This window comes from Oncorhynchus gorbuscha, linkage group LG19 (genome assembly GCF_021184085.1).
Source record: "Oncorhynchus gorbuscha isolate QuinsamMale2020 ecotype Even-year linkage group LG19, OgorEven_v1.0, whole genome shotgun sequence".
In the NCBI taxonomy this organism is placed as follows: domain Eukaryota; kingdom Metazoa; phylum Chordata; class Actinopteri; order Salmoniformes; family Salmonidae; genus Oncorhynchus; species Oncorhynchus gorbuscha.
In genome coordinates, this window is record NC_060191.1 from 45,050,208 (window position 1) to 45,060,528 (window position 10,321).

The following is a 10,321-nucleotide window of genomic DNA, read 5'->3' on the forward strand; positions in this document are numbered from 1 at the left end:
AGAGATACAGTACATCTCTTAAGTGTGCAGGCCCATGCATGGGCTCTTTAAGTGAGACGCCAGAGTCGGTCCCCAGATTATCTTTAAGTTATGTTTCATATGTCAACTTTATGTTTATGGAGCTGACTTGTGGCATTCATGCAGTTATATGTGTGTCCCGGGGGCTGTGTGTGTGTGGATATGACACCTACACACTTGGACTTTGGCAACACTCTCTCTCCCACCACAGAGGACTGGCTTTAATTGTTGTGAATATTAACAGATTTCCTGTCTCTTGGCGTCTGTAAAAAAAGGGATGGAAGGATGGAGACCGTAATTTAGGAAGGAAGAAAAAAGAGAGAAATGCAAGTCAGCATGGTCCCAAGGGAACTTTGATGTGAGTAACTCAACCCTCTCTCACCCTCCCTCACAAACACACAACTTACACCCCCCCCCCCTTTCCCACTGCATCTCTCTCTCTTTGTCTCTCTCTGACTTCCTCTTTCCTACTCTATCATCTCTCTCTCTCTCTCTCTCTCTCTCTCTCTCTCTCTCTCTCTCTCTCTCTCTCTCTCTCTCTCTCTCTCTCTCTCTCTCTCTCTCTCTCTCTCTTTTGTCTCTCTCTGACTTCCTCTTTCCTTCTCTATCATCTCTCTCTCTCTCTCTCTCTCTCTCTCTCTCTCTCTCTCTCTCTCTCTCTCTCTCTCTCTCTCTCTCTCTCTCTCTCTGTTGTTGTTTCTATGTTTCTGAGCCCTCAGGGAAGTTGGTGCGTTCGTTCACAGAGGCGAACGTGGGATGAGTCCCAGTATGGGACGTGGGCGTTGGGTGGACAAGACACGGATGAGGGATGCAGTCTGGCCCCTTTGGACCCCTCCATGTGTGAGTTAACTCAGCGTAAGCAGGGGGTCAAAAGTCCCTGAATCCTGAATCCTAACACATGGGGAAGAATATCCTAAATTTAACCACCAGTGAGAGTATATACACTGCTCAAAAAAATAAAGGGAACACTAAAATAACATCCTAGATCTGAATTAATAAATATTCTTATTAAATACTTTTTTCTTTACATCGTTCAATGTGCTGACAACAAAATCACACAAAAATTATCAATGGAAATCAAATTTATCAACCCATGGAGGTCTGGATTTGGAATCACACTCAAAATTAAAGTGGAAAACCACACTACAGGCTGATCCAACTTTGATGTAATGTCCTTAAAACAAGTCAAAATGAGGCTCAGTAGTGTGTGTGGCCTCCATGTGCCTGTATGACTTCCCTACAACGCCTGGGCATGCTCCTGATGAGGTGGCGGATGGTCTCCTGAGGGATCTCCTCCCAGACCTGGACTAAAGCAACCGCCAACTCCTGGACAGTCTGTTGGTGGATGGAGCGAGACATGATGTCCCAGATGTGCTCAATTGGATTCAGGTCTGGGGAACGGGGGGCCAGTCCATAGCATCAATGCCTTCTTCTTGCACGAACTGCTGACACACTCCAGCCACATGAGGTCTAGCATTGTCTTGCATTAGGAGGAACCTAGGGCCAACCGCACCAGCATATGGTCTCACAAGGGGTCTGAGGATCTCATCTCGGTACCTAATGGCAGTCAGGTTACCTCTGGCGAGCACATGGAGGGCTGTGCGGCCCTCCAAAGAAATGCCACCCCACACCATGACTGACCCACCGCAAAACCGGTCATGCTGGAGGATGTTGCAGGCAGCAGAATGTTCTCCACGGTGTCTCCAGACTCTGTCACGTCTGTCACATGTGCTCAGTGTGAACCTGCTTTCATCTGTGAAGAGCACAGGGCGCCAGTGGCGAATTTGCCAATCTTGGTGTTCTCTGGCAAATGCCAAACGTCCTGCACGGTGTTAGGCTGTAAGCACAACCCCCACCTGTTGACGCGGGCCCTCATACCACCCTCATGGAGTCTGTTTCTGACCGTTTGAGCAGACACATGCACATTTGTGGCCTGCTGGAGGTCATTTTGCAGGGCTCTGGCAGTGCTCCTCCTGCTCCTCCTTGCACAAAGGTGGAGGTAGCGGTCCTGCTGCTGGGTTGTTGCCCTCCTATGGCCTCCTCCACGTCTCCTGATGTACTGGCCTGTCTCCTGGTAGCGCCTCCATGCTCTGGACACTACACTGACAGACACAGCAAACCTTCTTGCCACAGCTCGCATTGATGTGCCATCCTGGATGAGCTGCACTATCTGAGCCACTTGTGTGGGTTGTAGACTCCGTCTCATGCTGCCACTAGAGTGAAAGCACCGCCAGCATTCAAAAGTGACCAAAACATCAGCCAGGAAGCATAGGAACTGAGAAGTGGTCTGTGGTCACCACCTGCAGAACCACTCCTTTATTGGGGGTGTTTTGCTAATTGCCTATAATTTCCACCTGTTGTTGATTCCATTTGCACAACAGCATGTGAAATGTATTGTAAATCAGTGTTGCTTCCTAAGTGTACAGTTTGATTTCACAGAAGTGTGATTGACTTGGAGTTACATTGTGTGTAAGTGTTCCCTTTATTTTTTGAGCAGTGTATATGCATGGGCTTACGTGTGTAGCCTAGGCTCTGAGTCATCTGCAGCTGGATGTGTAGGTAGACTGCCAGAGTACCTGATAGGGGGTGAGGGTGTTCCTGTACTCGGGTGGTTTTAGGGGCTTTCTACGCCCCGGGAAGGCTGTGTCTACTTCTGCCCACTCAACTCCCTCTGACAGGATTTTCCCCCACTAAATCTATCCCGTTCCGGTGAGTTCGTGTGAGTTAGTGAATTGTTTCTCCAGGCCATGGAATCCCCCTCCGGTGGGTCTTATCTCACTGTGTGGGTGAAAGAGAGCTTCAGCAATTAAGAAGACCTGATGAGCATGTCTCTCTCCGTGTGTTCCCCCTCCCTATCATTAGGTAGTGACTCTCCACTCAGTGAGGGTGGCTGACATGTATGAAATGACATCATCTTATCCTATTCAATGTGCACGAACAATGACCACAGATGATCTTTAGCAACAGGTCAGACAGGATCACCTCTTTTACCATCATGGACTGTCTTTGAGCTTCATTTTACTGTGCATATGTTCTGCCTCTTTAAAAGTGAGAAAATATCTCAAAGTACAGTAAACTCTTGAACAAACAACATTAACAAACTTATTCAATGTTTAATATGGGTAAATCTGAACAGCTTTCCCTGACAGAAAAATTGCCATTTGAGAGACAAAGAGCTTGTACTCTGTGGTTTCTGGGGGAAATCTTCAAAGAGTCTTCCCCCAACTGGGCTGTGATTCCTGGCAGACACTGGCTGCCTGGCTCTGGCAACCCAAACAGACCAGGGAGACAAGGGAGAGAGGAGAGGATGGGAGAGAGAGAGGGGTGAGAAACGGGAGGACAGCACAGACAGGTGTGGCAGGTGTGTGTGTGTCACAGTGTGTCACAGTGTGTCACAGTGTGTGTGTGTGTCACAGTGTGTGTGTCACAGTGTGTGTGTGTGTGTGTGTGTGTGTCACAGTCTGTGAGTGTGTCACAGTGTGTATGTGTGTCCCCATGCAAAAACAGAATTTAGCCCAGCAAGGCCAGATGTGGCAGGAAGGAGAAACAGATGATGTGTGTGTGAGCCAGAGAGAATTGACACACTAAAAGAAAGAGAGAAACCGATAGACAGCGATAGAGAGTTTGTGCGTGTGTATGCATGCTTGTGTGTGAGAGAGAGATACTGTAATGGTTCTTTATTGAAAGAGAAATGTGTTTTACATGCTCTGTCAGGAGGAGAGCAGAGATCAAGAGAAAGGAAAACACAGACAGATAGAGGCAGAGAGACTTTTATTGAATGTCAAGCTATCACTTCTGCTCACAACAACAAAGTCGTCAATATTCCTGTATATACAGTGCATACGGAAAATATTCAGACCCCTTTACTTTTCCCACATTTTGTTACGTTACAGCCGTATTCTAAAATGGATTAAATCATTTTTTCCCTCATCAATCTACACACAATACCTCTAATGAAAAAGAAAAAACAGGTTTTGTGAAACATTTGCTTATTAATGTGTTTTTTTAAAGGGAAATATCACATTAACATAAGTATTCAGACCCTTGACTCAGTACTTTGTTGAAGCACCTTTGGCAGCGATTACAGCCTCAAGTCTTCTTGGGTATGACGCTACTAACTTAGAACACCTGTATTTGGGGAGTTTCTCCCATTCTTCTCTGCAGATCTTCTCAAGCACTGTCCGGTTGGATGGGGAGTGTCGCTGCACAGGAATTTTCAGGTCTTTCCAGACATGTTAGATCGGGTTCAAGTCTGTGCTCTGGCTGGGTCACTCAAGGACATTCATACTCTTGTCCCGTAGCCACTCCTGCTTTGTCTTGGCTGTGTGCTTCAAATCAAATGTTATTAGTCACATGCACCGAATAAAACAGGTGTAGACCTTACAGTGAAATACTTACTTACAAGCCCCTAACTGACAGTGCAGTTAAAATCACACAGTCTTCCGGTACTGCTGGTGCTCTCATGCATGTTTCAGTGTTATTTGCCTCAAAGCGAGCATAGAAGTAGTTTAGCTCGTCCGGTAGACTCGTGTCACTGGGCAGCTCTCGGCTGTGCTTCCCTTTGTAGCCTGCAAACTACCATTAGGGTTGGTGTAGTACTACTCGTTCTTGGTCCAGTATTGACGCTTTCCCTGTTTGATGGTTCGTCGGCGGGCATAGCGGGATTTCTTATAAGCTTCCGGGTTAGAGTCCCGCTCCTTGAAAGCGGCAGCTCTAGCCTTTAGCTCAGTGTGGATGCTGCCTTTAATCCATGGTTTCTGGTTGTGGTATGTACTGTACGTACGGTCACTGTGGGAACAACATCATCGATGCACTTATTGATGAAGCCAATGACAGATGTGGTGTACTCCTCAATGCCATTGGAGGAATCGCGGAAAATGTTCCAGTCTGTGCTAGCAAAACAGTCCTGTAGCTTAGCATCTGCTTCATCTGACCACTTTTTTATTGATCTAGTCACTGGTGCTTCCTGCTTTAATTTTTGCTTGTAAGCAGGAATCAGGAGGATAGAGTTATGGTCAGATTTGCCAAATGGAGGCAAGTTAGAGCTTTGTATGCATTTCTGTGTGTGGAGTATAGGTGGTCCAGAGTTATTTTCCCTCTGGTTGCACATTTAACATGTTGATAGAAATGAGGTAAAACTGATTTAAGTTTCCCTGCATTAAAGTCCCCGGCTACTAGGAGCGCCGCCTCTGGGTGAGTGTGCTCTTGTTTGCTTATGGCGGAATACAGCTCATTCAATGCTATCTTGGTGCCAGCCTCTGATGGTGGTGGTTTGTAAACATCTACAAGGAATTTAGATGAAAACTCTCTTGGTAGGTAATGTGGTCTGCAGCTTATCATGATAAACTCTACCTCAGGCGATCAATGGCTTGAGACTTCCTTAGATATCGTGCACCAGCTGTTGCTTACAAAAATACATAGACCGCCACCCCTTGTCTTACCAGACGCCACTGTTCTATCCTGCAGGTACAGCTGTATGTTGATATTGTCGTCGTTCAGCCACGACTTTGTGAAGCATAAGATGTTACAGTTTTTAATGTCCCATTGGTAGTTTAATCTTCCCAATAACTTGTCCATTTTATTGTCCAACGATTGCATGTTTGCGAGCAGAATTGAGGGAAGTGGGGGTTTATTCGATCGCCTCCTACACCCCAGAAGGCAGCCAGCCCTCCGGCCTCTCTTTCTCCGCCTCCTCTTCACGCAGATCACTGGGGTCAGGGCCTGTTCCCGAGGGAGCCGTATATCCTCCACCTCGGGTCGTTAAAGAAAAAAAAGGATTCAGCTGGTCTGTGGTGAGTAATCGCAGTCCTGATGTCTAGAAGTTATTTTCGTCATAAGAGATAGTTGCAGCAACATTATGTACATAAATAGTTTACAAAATAAGTTACAAACAACGCAGATAAATGAACAAAAAAACGCTATTGGTTGGGGGCATTTAGGGTCATTGTCCTGTTGGAAGGTGAACATGCGCCCCCAGTCTGAGGTCCTGACTGCATTGGAGCAGGTTTTCATCAAGGATCTCTCTGTACTTTGCTCCGTTCATCTTTCCCTCAATCCTGACTAGTCTCCAAGTCCCTGGTGCTGATAAACATCCCCACAGCATGATGCTGCCAGCACCATGCTTCATCGTAAGGATGGTGCCAGGTTTCCTCCAGACGTGATGCTTGGCATTCATGCCAAAGAGTTCAATCTTTGTTTCATCAAACCAGAGAATCTTGTTTCTCATGGTTCGAGAGTCCTTTAGGTGCCTTTTGGCAAACTACAAGCAGGCTGTCATGTGTCTTTTACTGAGGAGTGGCTTCCGTCTGGCCACTCTACCATAAACGCTTGACTGGTGGAGTGCTGCAGAGATGGTTGTCCTTCTGTGATTTTCTCCCATCTCCACAGAGGAACTCTGGAGCTCTGTCAGAGTGACCATTGGGTTCTTGGGCACCTCCCTTTCCAAGGACCTTCGCCCCCGATTGCTCAGTTTGGCATGGTGGCCAGCTCTAGGAAGAGTATGGTGGTTCCAAACGTTTTCCATTTAAGAATGATGGAGGCCACTGTGTTCTTGGGGACATTCAATGCTGCAGAATTGTTTTTGTACCCAGACTTGTGCCTCGACACAATCCTGTCTCTGAGCTCTACGGACAATTCTTTCAAACTCATGGTTTGGTTTTTGCTCTGACATGCACTGTCAACTGCGGGACCTTATATAGACAGGTGTGTGCCTTTCCAAATCATGTCCAATTAATTGAATTTACCACAGGTGGACTTGTAAAACCATCTTAAGGATGATCAACGAAGACAAGACGTACCTGAGCTCAATTTCAAGTCTCATAGCAAAGGGTCTGAATACTTATGTAAATCAGCCATTTCTGTTTTTGATTTATAATATGTTAGCAAAAATAGATTGATGAGGATTTTAAAAAAAATGTAATCCATTTTAGAATGGAAAGGGGTCTGAATACTTTCCGAATGCACTGTATACAGTGGCGATTTTAGCATGTAATAAAAAATATATATACAAATAGTGGGATGCATGCCAGCAAAGCCACAACACTAAACAATATATTCATTGCACTATAACGGGGACAAACGGTGCCAATAAACTGTCAGGGCCTACATAAAGCTGTCCCAACATCAGTCCCAACATCTTACCACTGCTACACCTGGCTATCAGCGGAGCCTTGTCTGGCAGTGAAACAGTTCATTCAGCCTCATTTACTGCCTTTTAAAATCACATAGCATATATGCCTGACTTACTTAAACAAATGTGGTTTCTAATGACAATTGATATGTACAAACTATGGCATAAGGGGACAACAAGCGGATAAGAGGCAATCCGTGATTTTGATTAAGACATTAATGAGCAATCTAGGGCAGACGTAGTCAATATACATTTTTGTTTAGCACTTTTGAAATGCAGCTGCTCAGAATTCAGAACATGGGCCATTCTTACAGTGTTCTCCCTGTACACCAAGTCAGAACCGTAGGATACATAAAGGGGGCATATAAGCAGAGAATGAAAGCTCTTACAAAATTTGATGATTACATTTCTCTAAAACAGGCTATAGGCTACATGTGCACCACCAAGTCAGAACATTAGGCAAAATGAAGAGGGGTAAATAGACCAAATTATTAGGGTGAGGCACATGGGCTACTAACAGCTTGCTACACAATATACACTCAGTATTACATTCTTAGCGGCAGTATCTCCCTGGCATATTACATAATTTATGCAGCAGCATACAATACATTTTTGTACTCACCATGTTATGCTGTGATCACTTGAACAGGAAGGTGGCACGGCAGTCCTTCGTTGTCAAATTATTTCATCAAAGTCTGGCATTCTCTGGATTTATGGTGCTTTCAAGACAACTGGGAACTCTGAAAAAAACAAGTTCAACTCATGATGACGTCATTGATCTTCAGGTCATAGCTCTAGAAAGAGACCAAAGCTCCCGATTTACAGTTCCGAGTTGGATGACCGCTCAAAACGTATTTCCCAGCTGTTGGAATTCCCAGTTCTCTTGAACTCACTGATGTCATGTTTTTGCAGTTCCGAAGCACAAATCATGCTTCATTGAAAGTACGGACAATGTTGAATTTTTATCATTTTATACTTGGAAAAGAGACACTTAATCCCAGATTTGGGAATACACAGCCACTCTACTGAATAGCAGGTTTGTGATTGCTGTGCAATGCTTGCAGTTAGCCAGTCATGGATTCCTTCCAAACCACTCATTGTTGAATTTGAGATTTCCAACTTGTTGTGTAATGTTTATGTCCAATTGCCAATGAGTACCGATACGTTTTATCTACAATTTCTCTTCATTATTTCTCTTCATATGACAAGGATTAAAAAGGATTTGCCAGTAGATTGTCAAATTGATTCATGATGATGACTGCTAGCTAAGATTTTGAAAGTATGATGTTGACATGATCAGTCCAATGCAAGCTACTGTAGATATAACGAGATTTGACATCATTTTATCTGTGACCAATGACCTTTAGCCTTCTTGGAGGGCACTTCTAATGTAACTCTATGGCAGCACCCAAGGGGCTAGAATTTCCGAGGTCTACCCTTAGACTTGGAGGTGACGTACTGTCCCCACGAGTGACAGAACACTGAGCTAATCATGGTGCAACTAGAGAACATTACCAACACCTACACTCCATATTTTCTGGTGGCTGGCCTACTACCACAGAAAGCACAGAATTAGGCTGAAACACCTGCATTTTGGAGCTGCCTTACTCAGGAAAACAAAAAAGAGACCATGTTTGTATGCGGCTTTAGTAACTAATTATTTTTTATTTTTTTGTGATGTTTGCAAACTGATATGTGACACATATTAATGCCAAAATAACATGCAAAACAGGTAAGCCCCCCATTTTTCTAAAAATGTGGGGCTCAATATAGGGCAAAATAAGGATTTTAGTCTCCTGACCTCTAAAACAAGATTTTAGTTTCCTCTTTTCTGAAAAGAGAGTTTAGCTTCTCTTTCAAAGGAAGGCCAGGCTTTGATTAATCTCCGAGCCAAGAAACACAACTGTGAGTAGAAGAGCCACACACACACACACACACACACACACACACACACACACACACACACACACACACACACACACACACACACACACACACACACACACACACACACACACACACACACACACACACACACACACACACACACTTACACACATGTAGCCACATACACACACACACACATGTAGCCACACACACACACACACAAAAATGCACGCACGCACACACACACATGCATGCACATACACAATCACGCTGACACACACATGCACAGACACACACACACAGCCCGAAACTCTGAGCCGGCAGGGCGATAAGGGTAGGGGAAGTATGTGGGTGTGAAATAGCTGTGGTGTGGGATTTTCTGGATTCACACAATTTACTCAGTTTTTTCTAAATGCAGGTCCTGCTTTTTATTACAGTCTAAACTGATGGGAATCTGTGGATGCTGTATTCACCCACGCAGCATCCTGCCATTCTTTACTTAATGCAGCACAGATATCATCCCACACACACACATTGAACAAGCAAAACAAACCCACATGAAACACAGAAACAGATATGTTCAGTATACACCCACATTCACATTAAACACAATAATGCATGTTGAAGGATCTTAAACAAACACAGATTCTCTACACATATGCTCAACACATGTTTACACACACACACACACACACACACACACACACACACACACACACACACACACACACACACACACACACACACACACACACACACACACACACACACACACACACACACACACACACACACACACACACACACACACACACACACACACACACACACACACACACACACACACACACCATGCCTGACAGAGATCTCTGGGTGATGTTGAACACAGAAGCATTAGCATAGTAACGTACAGTACTGCATTCACCCAGAGTAGTGATGTATTCTGGGGTCCTTCAGTGGATCAGAGGGAGTAGGATGATGTTGTCCTGAGACACTGATCTGAAGTCATGTTTCCATTTCCCCCCTTGATTTAATGTCAGGATATTGGGAGCCATCTATTAGTAAGGATGATGGCCTGACAAGGCTGCCTTTGTCCATAATTAATGCAGACGTGATAAGCGTGCCATGGAACATGGAGCGGACTATACATCAATAATGGGGGTAATGGACCCTGTAAGGCAGAATTATTAAGCACAGCACAAGAGGCCCTTGTGTCAAATTAATAGCACTTATGTTTAGAGGAGTGATTTGTTTGCTCTTCACACATTAGACAGTATAGTCCAGTGG